This window comes from Andrena cerasifolii, chromosome 1 (genome assembly GCF_050908995.1).
Source record: "Andrena cerasifolii isolate SP2316 chromosome 1, iyAndCera1_principal, whole genome shotgun sequence".
NCBI lineage: Eukaryota > Metazoa > Arthropoda > Insecta > Hymenoptera > Andrenidae > Andrena > Andrena cerasifolii.
In genome coordinates, this window is record NC_135118.1 from 30179003 (window position 1) to 30196971 (window position 17969).

Here is a 17969-nt window from a genome sequence, read left to right on the forward strand (position 1 = left end):
GCCGCGGGAATAAAAGAAAACAAAGCACCCGACGAGGAGTACGCGTTTCGTTAAATCGACGCGCTCCTAATTACGTAACGCCATTGTCACCGCCCTACCGGTTCCTGTTAAATTCAATTTCCATCGATTCTCTTACGCTAATAAAGAAAACCAGAGAAAAAGGTAAGAAACAAAGCAGTCGCCAGCGAGCTCGCGCGTCTGAAACAGAATGTAGAGAGAGAAAGAGAGAGAGGGGGAGAGGAGCGCACACGGGGGTGACTATGCTAAGGGGGTGAGACTGTGGCGGTTTCCCTCCCTTCGCCCTCTAGATCTCTCCTACAGCCTAGTCACAGTAGGGTGGCTCTCCTGCCAACCAGCCAGCCAATCCCCACCCTCTGCCGCGTCCCGCCGCTAGCGCCGCCAGTGGCAGCTCTCTCAATCGCTCCGCGCGGCGCGGTCAGTCCGTCTCTCTCTGTCGCGCGCGCTCGCTGGTGGTCGGGGTGTTGTCGGAAGGGTGGAGGTGTCGGGCGCCAGTCGCTACGCGGACGTTGAGCTCGGGATTTCCGTCGTCCGATCGGGGACTTCTTTTCGCCGCCGCGAGCTCCTTTACCTCGCGTACGATCGCACTTCTGTTCGCGTGACCCGTGCGGTTTTTCCCGTCTACGCTCCTCACCACCCTATTTTAATTCTTCGTCCCTCGTGATCCTGGTCTCCGGTCGAAGAGTTCGCGCGAGATCCAGCGACGAACTCGCCCGCCCTTGGATCGCCCCGCGTCCGTGTGCCCGAGGCTCGCGCCTCCCTGTGACGGTTCAAACCAGTGTCGTTACGTGAAACACCGAGGATCCAGAGTTTTCATCGTGACCACCGCTCCTGTGTGCTTCCCTTACCGGGACGGATGCTTACGTCACTGCGTGCACCCTGAAAAGGGGACACCCTCGCAAGGATACCGCTGCACCCCGATCTGGACCTAGCCATGAGGGAGCCGCGGTGATCTCCGAGGTAAGTGGATCAACTTAGGGGTCGCTGGCCCCCTGGATCCTCACCTTGGACCCTATTGCTTCCTTCTACGCGACGCTAGCTGTTATGTAGTCTAACTCTCGTGTCGGATCGTTCTCCAGTCTTCGCGCGAGTTACGTGGGGTTGGCAAGTGAGTTCGGTGTAGACACTCCAGTGGTGAATTGTACTCCGAAGGACCTCGGACGTCGCTTTAGCGATATAAGTGAGACGGAACGTGGATAGGAATGTTCGGATGATAGGGAGGCTAGGTGAAGTGGTCCCTGTTTGATGGTTAATCGCCGAGCGCTTCTGGTGAGTAATTTTAATCAATTCTGGGGTCCGTGGCGGATGATTTGTAGGTTTCGTTGGTTGTTCCGGGGTTGGTTTGCTTGTACCAGGCATTACTCGCGGGGAAACCTTGCGCTAGGGAAGGGAAAAGTTTGGCACTGTGAATGATGGATAACTAGTGGGACTGAATGCAGGGAATATGTTTTGATATTGAAAGCTGTTGATTATAGTAGCGGGTTTTAAAACGAAATTCCCTGTTTCGCTAACCCGCAATCTATTTTACTGATTAATTATATCAGTAAAATTGCATTATTTGCATTACTCGTGATTTCTGTTTTATCGAATACCAGAAACAGTTACATTTCACTGAATTTACGCGAACTGCCAAGCGAGTCGAATTCTCAACAACTCGACAGCTCTTCAATCGGGAAATACTCCAATTCTTCATTTAACTTTTGCATCGCAACTTCAGTGAACAGCAAATGGAAAATTCGATTGATTCGTCGCATTGCAATCGCGCATTTCCTGTCAAGATTCCCCGCGTCCATTTAATTTGGCCATTTATACACGATTTCACATGGGATCATCGAACTTAACCCAAGCTTGGTCTCAGCCGCATCGCGACCCTCGTTTCACCCTTCCGTCCTGCCGTCGGGTGCTCGAACATTCTTCTTCCGCCGAATTAGAACAGAATCAAGGGACTAGGGTACATTACATTTGACTTCTCTAGCGTCAGATCTCAAGCTAGACCAATTCCCAGCGTAGAGATTCTAGACTTCTCTCAAATAATCCTCCACATCCAACTGAATCCAAATTCTCGTGGAAACCTAATTATTTACCAGCTTAATGTTCCCGGGGTTTCCCGGATCATATATCTTTTTTTCGGTTGAGTGGGAGTTTTTAGAAAGATTTCTTAGCGAGCATCTAAGAGCTAAGAGGAAACTACCCACCAAATGTCCTGGTTCTCTAGGATCAGTGGTTCCAGAGAAATCGTGATGCGACAGTGAATCAGTCAGTCAGTGGAATTTGGATTTTATATAGGTATATAGATTAGTATTTCGAAAGCCTGTCGAGGTCGCGTGCTCGACCAAGCACTGCTCGACTCTCAATTTTTGAATAGTGATTCTCACTAGTTCCATTTTGCACAAATACGAAAAGTGTTGCGAAACGTGAACTGTAAGTAGATTTTCGCGGAATCTGTCTCCGTGGACTCCAGGGTATTTCGTTGGTTCGGGAATCATCGACGAGCCGCAAACGAAGGGCTCGAACCCTCCCGGCGCAGAACCAGGAGGGTAGTCGATTAAACGAAATTAATGGCCCAGCTACGTCGAAGGCTGGATCCTTACCGAGCGATCAGGCGAAGGGGAAGAGAATCCCGATGGTCGGGCGCGTAAACGTGGCGAACCCTGGCCTCACCACCGACGCTCTCGATTACGCCGCTTCGCTCGGCCAAACACACGTTCTCCAGGCGACGTCCTCTTTTTTCTCCCCCGGCCCTGTCCACGCACGGGAGTCTCCACTCTCCCGGTGCGGGAACGTGACATTTACCTCGGGGTCGGGTCTGTTTTTCTTTCACCCTTTTTTTCTTCCACGATCCGTGGAAGAAGGTGTGCTTCTGAAACTAGATTGAACGTTCAACTTAGGGCCCCTTCGCGGGGGACACCTTTGCCCGTACACACGCTTTGTGTTCACACGATTTTGGTCTGCTTTTGCCTTCTTTTAAAGCAGTGTAGGTATCCAAAGCGCTAGTCGCGAATTGCTGAAGGGTTGTGCGGGGAAAGGTGGTTGAGCTTGTTGAGAGAAGTCTTGGTGCTTGGAGACACTTGGATGGGAATGACACGATTGCGGAAGGAATGTGAGTCTTGCAGTGACGTTTGGATCAAAGGAGTGGGCAGGTTGTGGTGTGATAGGGAAAGGTAGGTTGTTTGGGAAAATAAGGCGAAAGGGTGGGATATAGTTTTTGGGATATTGTTGTTGTTGTAAGTGGACTAAGTGACAAATCTAAAAAATGGAATTTATTTCTAATTCTGTATTACAACGATTATATAAACAATGTAGTCTAAATATCGCGAAATGAAAAAAGTGACTTACAAGGGAATATATCGAACCCGCACACGTCGATTTTGATGAGACTCTGCAGATTTGCAGAATAGTGAAAAATATTTAACATGTATTTTTTGTTGTCGGCAATCATACACGTTGTAGAGGTGAAAAGAGCCCCTAAAGTTGGGGGTGGAAAATATATTTTCTGGAATATCTCGAGAACTATTAAGCCGGGAATCCACCGGGAAGCTAAGCCAAACTAAGCTAAGCTATGCTATGCGATGTTATGTTTTAATGTAGCTTTTGGTGGAAACGGTTCCATAAGAATGTATTCAAGCTAATTTTTTTAAAACGTAGCATGGCATAGCATACCACAGCTTAGCTTCCCGGTGGATTCCCGGCTTTAGGGGTGAAACAAATTTATTGTTTTTTTTTAAGTGTGAGCTTTTTAATAACAAATCCAGCCACTGCACAGTTTTTAGAAAATTTCATAAAATATGTTTTCGACCTCAACTTTGAGAGCTCTTTTCACCCCTTCAACATGGACGATTGCCGGTAACAAAAAATAAGTGCCAAATTTTGTCATAATTCTGTAAATCTTCAAAGACGGTTTGATTTGTTCTCTTGTAAGTGAAAAATCTAAAAAAAAATAAAAATTTATCTGTTATTTTGTAGTCTAAATATCGCAAAATGAAAAAAATGACAGACCACTTTCATAATCACCAACGTAATTGAATCTGGCAGGCGTGGGAGTTTTTAAGAACGTCAATGCTTTTCGTTCACTAGTGTTTAGTCAAGTATGTGTTATTAAAATTGAGAATATTTTTGCATAAAAATGAGAATATTTTTCGTGGATTAATTATATATATATTTAATACATTGTATAATAAAAAAGTACCATGTGATGATTTTATACCTGGTTCATCTCTGAACTTTGCTTTTTTCTTGGTCTTTCTCTGGTCTGCTGTTAGTTCAACAGACCAAGCACTCCTCGACTGTTTTTACAGATTCTCCATCCCGGAACAACTCACTTCATAAAAGTATCTCCTATCGCAATTCGAGTGAGATTTTCTCCACTACCCCATTTACGCGGAATATCCTGAACAAACTGAGAATCATTCTCGAAACCTAATGCACACGTGCTGCGAGAAGCTATTTCTTCTATAACAACGTGCAATTAAAGATTCCCATGCAGAATATTACATATCTACTTTGAACACAAACTGTAAACCCCTTTCCCTACGATTTTTCTAAAGATTCCAAGCTTTGGAACGAACTTTAATGAAATGATATAAATAAATACCGATTGCTTGAGAGTGTTGTTTTTTAATAGTGTCTTTATTTGTTTAATTGAAGAAAGTATCGACGTCCATCCCAGTGTAGGGAATTTATTATAACTGGGGCCGCAAGTGTCACTAGCGCACTTTAACTGCGACTAGTTGTCAGTTAAGGAGTTGAGCTTGTGTCATCCCTGAAATCGAATATACAGAGTGTTTCACCTACCCTTGCCACCTGAAATATTTCCGCTACATTTAAAATTGCATAAAAATATTGAGCCTAATAAGATTAAAAAGCATGAACGAGATACGAAGGTCAACTTTGTTTTTATTTAAATAAACATGCTATATTTTATTTGTCACCTAATAGCCACTTTAAAGACGATTTCAACGACCTACAATAATAAGTCCTTCAACATTACTAAAGGTTCTCTAAAAAGCTTAAAAAAAAGCAGAGTTTTATTTCATAAAGCCTTCCAACAGAATAAATCTATTACTACTATACGCCAGTCCCCACAAAACTATGCAACTTTATACAAAACATTTTTACTAAATTTTAGGTGAAACACCCTGGAATGCTACAAGGTGAAAGTTAGGTGAAACACCCTGTACAGTTACACCCCACTCTCGTAGCCATACGACAAAAACCCTGAATATCGTTTACTCCACAACACCATACCGCGAAATTCAAATCTCCAACTTCCCAAGCCCCCAAGATTCCACCTTGGGATCTTCTTTTTCTTATAATCCACATTCTCCAAGGCTCTTGCTCTGAAAATCGTTTAAAAGGACTTCGGTTTGAGTTGGTAATGGGCGAGGGCTCCTTGCTCGAATAAAATGAAAAGGTTACCCAGAGGAGAATGCCCCTCCTCCCCCCGCCCCTCTGTCTGATGAACATCGATAATCGGGAATCGGATAAACCGTCCAACCCTGTTTGCGTGCCTTTCGAAACGTATCCGTTCCGCGTCTGCGAAGTTTCAGCGTCTCGAAAGTTGGAAAAAAACGAGGGATGACAAGGCGACGCCGGGGGATGGGTAAATAAACGAGGACGACAACGGGCGGATTTGTCATAAAAGTCGAAACGGGTTATCGACCGCGTCCTATGGCTCTGACTTTTCGGGGACGATGCTTATGGGTACCCACGCGCGCGCACGTACAGGCTCTTTCACATAACTTTGTCACTTGACATATTTCCTGCGCTCCGGTGGTTTCAGAAAAGTTTCTCCGCGAAAGCAGTGTGATTTCGCGAGGGAAATTGCTTCGGGAAGAGTAGGTATTTCTAGGTGGGGGCATTAGGGAGAAATTAGTCCTCTGACGATATTCATGCTGGCCACCTTAAATGAAACTCGTTATATTAATTTTTTCAACACTGGCAAAGATGCAATATTGTCATGTTTACTGTAAGGGGATGCAAAAAGTAATGGCTACTTCTTTGAGGGGTTAAATAACTTGCCGCATAATAAATTGAAAATTAGTGTTAGATTTTTTTATATTAATGTGTCCTGCTAAATTTGAAGAAAAAAAAGTTTAAAAGAAACTTTGTGTCGCAAACGCACCGTTTCCACGCAAGAAGTGGTTAAAGTTTATTAAAAATTTAGAGTGACCATTTCTTTTTGTGCATCCTGTATACAGTTATTGTGCTCGGCGGAAGGAATACAGGTTGATTGAAGAATTAAGCTACCGGAGGGAGCTTGACCATTTCGCGGAGGAATAGGAGAAATATCGTCTTCCTAGAATGTCCATCTGGAAACCACGCAACTTTTCCAGAAAATATTTCATCCTTCAAGTCTGTTGAAAGTAGAGGAAGTGCTACGCGTTGCAGAGATATAGAGATGTCGTAAAAGCAGCAGGAAGCAAAGCCTGCCCGTTCTGAGTGTCTTCCCCCGAGTCTGTACCCCAGAGAATTTATTCGGTATACTATGTAGACATTAGTGCTTTCGCATAATACGTCCCTCGGGTCATTTTTGACCCAATCGAGTTTCCATTTCTTTAACCCCGAGGTGGCCCTCGAGTCATTCTTAGCTTAATTGTGTTTTCTTTTCTCTGGAAACTCTTGGCGACTGAGCGTCAGGTATGCCTGGGCCATCTTAAACCCAGTGGTCACCTTTATTTCTTTTTCAATCGTTTAGAAACGTGATTCCTTTCTTATAATGATTGCTATTTCGAGTTTTGCAGATCGATTTATAAAACTGAATGTGTTAGGTCAGTGTAAAAAAGAAGAAAACATTGCTTCGAGGCAACCCGATCGCTTATCGCCTCTAAGTCTCGTTCTCATTAGACAAGTTTGTGTTCAGTAGTGTCAGTGGCCTTCAAGTTACTTTTAAGAATGCTTGAAGCAAGTAGATATATAAAATGGCCTCAAGAGAAGTGGTCTCCTTCGTTTTCCCATAAAATATCATATTTCTCATAGATTTCTAAGAATTTAGAAATCTTTGGCATTACTCCAGCTATGCTTAGTCATTGTTTTATGATCATAACCTCACTTTTCTAAAATAATAGGCAGTCAACTTCACACTTGTACGCACGTTCACACTATTCATGCTGTACATAATTCAGGGCAAGTAAAAATTGAAAGACTCTACTTCGCTTGGAACTTGAAAGAAACTTGAAAGGATATTTCAAGTCAAGTGTCACCATAGTGTCAATTCTTAACATTTATTTAGTTACTATAAACTCAATTACCATACTTAAAGTTAACATTATTTATTAAATAAAGAATTGATATGAAACCGTGTACAAACTATTAAATACACTTCCTTTTTAATTAATCCTTCCTTGCTTACCAATTATTATTTTATAAAAAGTGTAACGCTGCTTAGCAACATATAGTATAGGGGAAAGACTTTAGGAAACTATATTAACGATTAACACCAGACGCTACAATTTACTGTCACGTGAAAACGGACCTTTAATCCGAGCAACTGCCGACTTAATTCAGTGAATATAACCTCAAAAGTTCCGTGAGTCTTTCAAGAGCGTGGGTCAAAATGGACCCAGACATATTCATCTCGGGTTTAAGGCTCTGTGTACAAGTCCGACCAAATAGCTGCACCACTAATTACACCCTATTAAGATGACGAAGAACACATTTGCTGGCTCGCAGCCTCAAGTGTATCACTTTGCGCAGCACTCGAGTGGATCTCAGGTTACTGTATCCCCGCGCGGCGTAATAACTGGCTTACTTGTAAAGGAAAAACTCGAGGCGATAAACTTAACCGGCGCACCCCCTTACGCCCCTCACAAACTAACCCTTCCAGCTTTCCCTTTCGTTTCTCCGTTTGCACGCCGCCGCGCCACGGGACTCCCGCGATCGACGCGATAGCGCGGCGGGTCGAAGAGGTTCGTTGCCGATTTAATTCCGTGTAAAGTCGCGCTTAACGCGAGCGTCGTCGCGCTTTTATCGGCCCATATATTTTTACGATACGTTCCACTCGCGTTCAAGCGATACCACCGATTACCCGCGACGCTGGGAACAACACAGCAACCAAAAAAAAAAAAAAGAAAAAAGAAAAAGAAAGTAGAAAAGTGGAAACGAGAGGAGTAAAAAAGGAGGGAAGCCGTATCGCGTGTTTCCGCTTTGTCGAGTCGTTGGCGGGTATCTCTAGCGGAACGCGCGGATTCTGGCGTCGCGCTCAAGAGGAGTGGCGAAAACGGGGCGAGAATCGAACGGGAACGCGTGCCTCGTCGATAACTTGATACCTCCACGGCTCGTCGTGATCGCATCGATTCCTGCCTTCTAATAACGCTTGCTTACCCCCGATTTCGCTCTGGTTTGAAAATTTTTCTCACGCGGTTGGCACACCTGCGGGACATAAGGCCGATCGGCTCGTTGACCTCCTTTGTTGTAGTCTGCCGCTTACAGCGCCCTCTATGTTTATTGTCAACTACGCTACTGCAGAACCTCGATAACCTGCGCGGGAACCTCGTCTGTTGCATTCCAGACACATGGTAGGGACGGTCGCTGAGTTGCGAATAACAAAATGGAAAGTGATAGTGGAAGACAGGTCCGCGTTTACCACAAGGCAGTGTTTCCCAACCTTTTTTTGAGCCGCGATCCCTTTTTATGATATTGAAATAACCTAAATAGATTTAATAAGGTAAAGAAAACACATTAAAAATAGGTATTTCCGAATATAATTCTAACTCAATGACAATAAAAAAAAAAGAGATCCGTGACGACCCCCTAGAAAACACACGCGATTCATAGGTTGGGAATCACTGCTCTGTGGGGTCACATCTTAAGGGGTTATACTTGTGAGGTCTCTGAACACATGTATTTTCAGAATTTTTTTTGGAAAAATTTGAAGACTTTTAAATAAACGGTTGTGTATTCGAAAGTATATTTTAAAGTTCTTTGAGTATTTTTTGCAATGCAATATATAAATAAATAAAGGAATTATGTGCGATCTCCCGGCAACGCTTTTTTTAAGCACCTTGCGGTGACTACTGTAGCTTCGACCTGTTTCATCTAAAAAAAATTCTACATTTTCAAGTCGTGAAAGTGTGCGTGTCAGGGCTGTCACTGTTTTGGGCGATACATTTTCCTTTCTTCTTTCAACAGCAATCTGTAATAAGAATGTATCCTTGACGAGTCCAATGCCAGCGATTTTGAAGTAAAAGAATAAAAAGCTCGAGTGCTTTTGTGTAAGAAGGTAGAATAACTCTGATACAAGTCTAAAAAAGTGGGAGTAGTAAATTTGGAATTTATATCAAGCTACGATCCAGCAGTCGGTTTCAATTCATACTACGCATATTCCACTCCAAGTCCATGTCATTCGAGTGCTTCTGCATGCTGTTCCCAAAATACAGCTTCCTGTTAATTACGTCCACCGAGTCTAACACACGCGCCTCCAGTTTGTAGCCCACAGCGTAGCCTTCGACTCCTTATTAGATAAACATTTCGCCCAGCCGGAATATTGGAAAACAACTGCCGCCGCTTCGAATGAAGTCGTCTCGGGGACATTAATCTGGAACGGTGGACGCGATATTTCATCCACAGTGCGGCAAAAAAACGCGACGCGTTTCGGTGTAAATATCTATTGTCGTCAGACAGCGTCGCCCGTGCCCCTTTTCATGTAAATGCGCTAGGCCGCATATAAATTGAGTTGCTAAGCGCGTGCCCGGATTACCTTCGGCCAGAGCGATCCTCTACTGTACCTTCAGCGCAAAGAAATAATTCTTTCCTGCGCGACCTTTGTTGGTGTCGTTATTGCTCGTTCTGGGGAAATATTTCCGCGACGATAAAGGGCAAGTCACTGGCACAAAACGTGACGTTACACCTGGAGATCGTATCGTTCGTTTTAAGGGGTTATACCTAGTCAGGCGGTCGAAAAGAGGCGAATAATTGTGAATTTTTTTTTGAAGAAGCGGAAGCGTATATTTTTACAGAACTTTTTGCGTTTCAAAGAGCAACATTTGAAGAACATTTGGTAATTTTTTCGTAGAAAAATATTTAGGTTTATAATAAAATAACAGGCGACATCCAAGAAGCATTTTTAAAAATTTGGTTTTGCGGTGAGCATTGCCATTCGGAACCAGATTATCTAAAATCAAAAAATAAAAAAGATTTCGTTAGTATATTAATGTATCCTCAGGTTGACGGAGAGAATTTTCCGAAATATTAAGTTAAAACAAAATGGCAGCTATTTAAAGTTGAAATCCCGATTTTCTCGCGTGATTTTTGCAGGAAAAAATCAAGATTTCAACTTTAAATAGCCGCCATTTTGTTTTAACTTAATATTTTGGAAAATTCTCTCCGTGAACCTGAGGATACATTAATATACTAACGAAATCTGTTTTGTTTTTTGATTTTAGATAATCTAATTCCGAATGGCAATGCTCATCGCAAAACCAAATTTTTAAAAATGCTTTTTGGATGTCGCTTGTTATTTTATTATAAACGTAAATATTTTTCTACGAAAAAATTACCAAATGTTCTTTAAATGTTGCTCTTTGAAACGCAAAAAGTTCTGTAAAAATATACGCTTCCGCTTCTTCAAAAAAAATTCACAAATATTCGCTTCTTTTCGACCGCCTGACTAGGCATAACCCCTTAAACTCGCCTCTCGGTGTAAAGTGTATTTAGGTATACGGTATTTCTGTTGTTCCTTCCAAAGCAAGGTTAGATGGCGGCAAGGGTAGCGCGGGAGTTTCGTGGTTTCGATGTGGAGCGATTATACTGGACCGATGCAATACGCAGAGTGAACTGTGATGCTCAGGGACGATAATTATTTCCGGAACTGTGGGGAGCAGAGTGAATTTCAATGGCAGAAGGTGCACGTGATGATATTTTATATATCTTGGTGATTTCTTTAAAGTGAAAGGTGTGAAGTACCTTGTACTTGATGTGATATATTCACGTCTAGCCTGAAAGTGGGTTCATAGAGGTTGCTGAATTGCGTTTCCAATGGAAATATACAAAAATGATAGGAACACGACAAGACTTACAGTGGATAAAGGAAGTATTTGCACATCTCGTTTTTTGTCATAACTGTTTATAAAATAGAAGAATATTGTTAACATACATTTTCTTTGATAGCTTATTAAGAACAAAACAATGTATGTGAATATAAATCTAGAAAACAAAATATAAACAGAAAATTAAATTTCATACTCAAATAAGTATTTGCGCACGAATGATCTCATCAGCAGTTTATATTAGTAGCTTCGCAAGTATATTTAATAAATTCCAGTGGTCGACTAGCTCGACAGAATTTGTAATCGGAGCAGAATTGACATCCAATGGAGATAGAACTCGAATAGAACATTCCAGTGAGTTTTCATGTTCTCCCAGAAAGTTGCAATTTGGGGTTCAGAACACCGTAAACACACCAAAACACTTGTCACTTTCGTTCACACGTCATTTCCATCATCCCCACCCCAAAAAGCTCGATAAATTCCAGAATCCCCCGAAACTCAAGTAGACCCCCTCCCCAAATCGTCCATATCTGTAATTATTTCCTTCAGCTCGTCGTTTGAACTTCCCCCAGGTCCCTCACGCGGTTGGAGTGTTTCCCCAACGAACATGCGCCGATTGTTTGACGGGCTCCAGTACGTGTGATCACGCGATGCGTAAAAAAGATCAGAAAATTGGCCGGAAAGCCGGTTGGCGTTGAAGGGAGCTGGTCGGGGGGGAGTAGAGGGCGAGAAGGAGGGTTAGGGCAGTGGCAGGGAACGGCAGGTGACGGGGTAACGCAGTTTGTTTCCTGTATCGAACAATCGAAGCGACGCGCAACGCGCGTGACGACTGCTACAAAGGCAGATGCAATTTGATGCATTGTGAGCGGCGCGGCGCGCGCGCTCGGGCCACGGATACGGCCGTGCATTTGGAGCTGTCCCCGTGCAGGATGCGCCGCGTAGCCTGGGACGTGACAAAGCGTGCTCGCGTGACCGCGAGCGCACGCTTCCATTTCCTTTCCCGTATCGCGGGTAGAAGGGCCCTCGTCTCGATGCTCATGATCGGTGAAATCAGTCGGCGGGGTTACGCTCGCGATTTTCCCGTCTAGTCGGCGCCCTCCAGCCGCCGCACCGGTTCGTTTCCGCGCGCGCTAACGAATGCTAACGAACGGGCCAGGAACCTGGGACCTCGTCGTTGTCCGTGCTCGGTCGACTCGAAATGCACGCTTCCTCGACGAGGGCGGCTCGTGCGCGCGATGAACTTCCTGGCGAGGCTGCGTCAACAAGCACGGCTCGATGGTGACCTTTTTTTCCCTCGCTGATAACGCGGAGGGTCGCCGGCGAGATCGATCGCAGGTTGGAATAGTGTGGATGTATCGGCGTTCGGGATTATGTGATATTCCCTTCCTATATTGTTGGTGAAAAGGAGAACCTCGGGCGATGGGATTCGAACCCAAGATCTTCGGGGATCTTCTGCGTCACTGACCAGCCGCGTTACCGATTTCCTCAACGCCGACTCTCCGATGTTACCAGAGCTGCCAAACAATTCCCTACGCGCAGAGAAGGCATGATGTCACATAGACATGGTAGAAACGACTAAGGGCGGTAAAAGAAGCTCGCTCTAGGACAGTTCTGGGGTAAGTGCCGTGTGGTTCATCACAGTCCTCTTACCGAAAGGCGTAGCCTTTCCCACTCCGTGGTCGGATGCGCCAGGAACAGAGTCCCTATTCTTTAGCAATACGGCCTCGGGCCGCTTGCCATTATATATGTTCTCTATCTCACTGTAAACAATCAAACCGTCAACACAGTTTCTTGACGCGTTTTTCTTAGGTTTAATGTTATTATAATTAAGCTTCTTTATTGCATAAGGATGCAAAAATGAGGAATAAAGAAAGGAAAAGAAAAGAAAAAATAGCGCAAAGGCGAGGTTCAGTAGTAAAACCTAACCTCACATACTTAAAACTAAGACTAAACCTAGGCCTAAATTTAATACTAACGCTAGAATGTACAGCCCAGTCGCGCACTCAGGATTTAATCTTGAGGGGAGCCGAGTTGAATGGATGAAAATATTTTTAACCCAAATTCAATCAAATTCATTAGGTGATTATAAAAATTTATTTAAAGGATAAAATCTAGTTTGCTTTTCTTTTTACAAAGCTCTTGAATTGCTTAAATCGCGGTTACATTGGTCTCCTTTTTCCTTCTTCTTGGGGGAATGCCAGGGCCCCTTGGCGCCCATCCTCCTAGGTGGCGCCACTGGTACAGACCTATCATATGACAAAAAGGAGAAGAGAAACAAAAAAATTGAAAACTAAACTGGAAGGAATGTGTCTAACAAGGAGAGTATTTTAGGTGTCCACCTCCGATCATTTTGATTTTTGAATATGTTATAGAGGACCGAAAAATAAGAAATACGTGTTTTTTTAATTTTCCCCCGTTTTCATATTTGGGGGGTGAAAACTGCGTTCAAAGTTAGGGATGAAAAATCATTTTTGTGGAATATCTCGAGAACTATTAGAGATAGGGGAATAGTGTCAATGGACGAATTTTGTGTCTTTGAATGCGAAATACGACTGACTCACCAGATTTTCAAAAATCCACAAAAATGATTTTTCAACCCTAACTTTGAACGCAGTTTTCACCCCCCAAATATGAAAACGGGGAAAAATAAAAAAACACGTATTTCTTATTTTTCGGTCCTCTATAACATATCCAAAACTCAAAATGATCGGAGGCGGACACCTAAAATACTCTCCTTGTAAGTAATAAAAGAACAATACTTGTTCGTCACAGTTCGTGCAATAGAACTGCACCTAGCGCTCGCTAATTCATATTTCTGATACTTCCCCTAGGAATATTTCCCTTCTGCCCATGAATCGCGTTCGTCTAACTTAAATTCAAATCCATTAACGTCCTTGTTTCCATCAACGCTCCATATCAGCATCCACTCCGCCGTTTGTTGTTACTCCATCGCGGAATTGCGTTCTGCGAACCTGAAATTATTTCCACTGTCCATCCGCTGGGTCCTTAGCACTCGGAACGGCAGATTGAACGTAGGTACTCGGGAGCACCGAGCGCGGAGACAAGCAGGATTTCCGTGTAACGAGATATCAGAAGGCTGCCGCGTAAACGACGCATCCAGCCTTATTCAGAGGCGTCTGGGGCGAGAACGCGCTAAGGGAAGTTTTCGGGGTAATGGAAAAGCGAGTCCCGGGGAACGGATTCTCCCCTTTCAACGACTTAATTCCCTCAAAATTAACCGGAGTAATGAGGTATCCGGCGCGGCGAGAACAGCGAGAGCCGTGCTGCACCGTGGAAACACGGGTTCCGAGCCCGTGAAAGAGCCGGCCCCGGTGCTCGCGGCACGTGCAGCGTTCGTCATTATCGATTCCCCGCGGAGGGTTAGGTTTTACGGCGGCAAATATCGACTGCACCGGCGCCTGCCTCTTATTACATTCCTACCTGGCACGGCTCGTTGTGCCTGCGCGAACCAGATAGCACGACAAACGATCTTCTTCACTCCTGTAACGCGATATCACTGCCGATGCATTCTGATGTATCCACGTTGCCACGATGTAGGGAAACACGAGTGTCTTAACTGAGTGATGAACTTTATTTTAAGGGGTTATGCCTACCTGCAAGGTCTGAAAACGCAAGTATTTTCGAGATTTTTTTTTTAAATATTTGAAGACTTTTTTCAAATAAACGCTTGTATATTCCAAAGTGTATATTTTAAAGTCATTGTAGTTTTTTTTTGCAATGCGATATGAAAATAAATAAAGGAATTATAAGCGATCTTCCGACAGCATTTTTTTTTATTATGGTGACCACTGTAGATTTGACCTGGTTCATCAGAAATAAAAAATTCGACTAAATTTAGTTAGTATATTTGATTATCTTGTCCTTAATCGTGGTTGTTTCATTTCCGTTGCGTAGTTTTTATTTTACAAATGAAAAAATGATGAAACATGAGCGCGATTCTGTGGTGAAAATCGATACTTTTGCTATGAGAAGCCGACATTTTGTAGCAAATTAATATTTTAGGATAATGAACGATTAGGAGTTATACGCGAAAAAGTGGGAGTGTCTATGAGTGTCTATCGACTTTGAGGTTAGTTTTCACACTCTTAAAGGGCAATTGAGCACCAATGAAATATAACGTTGTTCTTGTCTTGAGTCACTTTACAAACCCACGAAGTCGCGTTCCAATCAATGAGTGCGAGTTTGTGGTGTTCCCTTGTTAGTCAAGGAGGCACCGCTCGGGGGTTCTCAACCCTTTTTGAGGTAACGCCAGTGAAGAAGACACATCCTTGTTAGCACAAGTGAGGTTCCTGCCGACAGGTAGTGGTGGGCTTCCTAACAAACACGTAGGTGAATCGAGGCTCGAAAATTCTATAGAAGTTCATCCCTAAATCCTTGATAACGAATTTAACACGTTGACAGCCACTGTCTCCTCCCTGGGACCATGGTGGTCATCTATATTCCACACCTAGCGTTACTACATATCATCGAATAATTATTATAAGATAAATATCATCCATCAAACAATTTTAAACCACCTAAATAACTAGAAAATATTATGAAATAAAAAATTCTATACCGACCCCCCAGGCACAACACACAAAACATTAGTGTTCTTTTCCAAGGAATCTTCCCATTTCATTTTGCTTCGTTTCACTATTAACTTGCAAGCTGCAGCAGAGGTACACAGTAGCTCCTAACAAATGCAAAGTGTATATACCGAATAACACCGAGACTCGGTTTAATTCCAGCGAATATGGTTGAGAAGGTGTCCACCCGCCCTGCTCTTAGAAATTTAGCTGAAATACCGCCGCGCTGCTAGTCATGCTCCGCTGAAAGTCGGTGCCAGCGACTTCTGGGACAATGAATCAGCCTAAAGGACGTTCGACTTTCCAGCGCGTATCGACCGTCCTGAGTCGACAGATACTCGATACATCCTCGGTATTAGTCATTACCATTGCGCCCAGACCCACCGAGGAGGGGAGCGAAAGGGTTGATCGAACTGTACAGCCGGACGGATGTATCAAATATCGAGAGAGGGGGGCAACAAAAGCGTGGCGAGGCCGGTTCATTTTGCCGGGTTGCTCGTGAAAGAGTTAAATCCACATTTATTCCCGCCCCGTTATCGCCCCGCTGGATGCTCGCTGCGAAAGGTCCCTATATCGTTTGATTTATGTACCGACACGCTCCGCCACCTGACACCTCGTCTATGACGCGCTGATGCACCAAGGTGCACCGATAATGGCTGACTGTAATGGGGAAAGGATCGCCGGGTGCATTATCCGTCTCCAAGCCCACTATTCGCGCGACTATCGGAACGCAATAATCGCCGGGGGTAGCAGCTATCGACCTGGCTTGACGAACGCGATCGAAGAACCGTGAATTCAATCGGGATCCCGCCCGTGATCTCCTTCGTCGATTCTGCGATTCTATGGTGTTGTTAGCCTGTACCGTGCGCGAGGTTTATCGCTTTACGATGCACGTGTGTTGATGGGGGGTTTTATTTGAGACATTGCGAGGCTTCTATTGGTATTGAGCTTTTGTGGGAGATCGTATTGTCATTTCTGTGTAAAGCGAATGTGGCGCAGAGTTGTTATTATTAATCGTGTTTATTATTCTGCACTGTATCCAGATTACATATCATACAGATAATTGTTTGTAATGAGGTATGTTGATAATTGATTTATCGGGAAGAAGGTTTCTGTTGTACAAAACTGAATGTTAATTAGACTTCATTTAAATGATTTTCTTCTTTCTGTTAATGCTCTCTATGGGGTAAATTAATTGTCAGTTTCGTCATGCATGGGGCATCCTTAAGGAGTTACGTAGACCCAGAATGGTCGAAAAAATCAATTTTTCCAATAACGAATTCGCAGAAGCTATATCAGAGGATGGTCAATTCTATGGCTTAGGGATCGACGATTTTCTGTAAGTTCAAAAAAAAAATTATCTCACTTTAATCTGTACGTTAAACGCTGTTTTCTCGAAAGTATGCTTTTCAAATCGGGGCCAATGATATTTCAAAAACTACTGAACCTATTAAAAAACTTGGCACGATTATTCCTCACATCAATATCTAGTTTCTATCATAGCGATTTTTTCTTAAAAGCCACAGTTTGTTTTTAATCATTAAAAACTAATCATTGAAAAATAATCATTAAATTATTCATTAAAAAAGTAAATGGGGCTCCTTTGTGCCTCCTATGGCTGTACAGTATCGCTAATATAAAAACCTAATATAAAAATCTGAACGACTATTAAAATACCAAAAGCCAAATAAAATCGCTACCTTTCACACCCTCTCCGAGAAAACCTTGTTAACATCCCAATAACAAATTCTTGAACCAATCGTGGAGTCCCCATACGTTAGAACGCTGAGTGTTACGGAACCTGGGGAACAGAATAGGAACCCAAGGATAGTAGACGTCACACATATCAGGAATATTCGATCTCAGACCCGTTAAATTCAAACATTCGTTCGTAAGACGCTTCCACCTCGAATCAAGCACGTCCCTCCAAGTGGTCGCAGATTTATTCATTGTCGGACGGGGCCGAAGTTCGTAAAAGTCACGGTCGAATTTACCGCTGGATCTCCTTTCGCGCGATCCTCGATATGTAGCCTGTGTCGCACGTCGCTGGGGATACATTTTAAACGCGGGCGGAGGGATCGAAGGGTCGATAGAGCGGAGGGCGGTAGAGGGTGGCGTGTGAGGATCCTGGAAGAAGAATGGCACTCTCGTAGCGCGATTATCGACTCGCCACTTGAAATTCGCGCGAGAAGCCGTCGCCGAGCCTTCTTACTTAAAATTTAAGTAGGATTTAACTTCGAAATCCTGGCGCTTGATTGGGTGATTGACGGCCTAAGTAGAGCTTAAAGTTTCGCCGAAGTGCTGGCAACGGGGCGCTCTTCAACTCTCCATCCATCCCTTGGATATGCATACATCTACGCTCGACTTTAATCACGTCGCT

At 43.7% G+C, this 17969-nt stretch overlaps 1 protein-coding gene across 1 annotated transcript in view; it reads left to right on the forward strand.

Annotated features, from left to right (window-relative positions):
* Positions 1 to 512: 512 nt before the first annotated feature.
* Positions 513 to 17969, forward strand: part of LOC143375552 (uncharacterized) — a 295354-nt gene continuing 277897 nt past the window's right edge. The window contains exon 1 of the mRNA XM_076824783.1: positions 513 to 978. The gene's annotated coding sequence lies outside the window, so the exon portion shown is untranslated. The remainder of the gene's footprint in view (positions 979 to 17969) is intronic.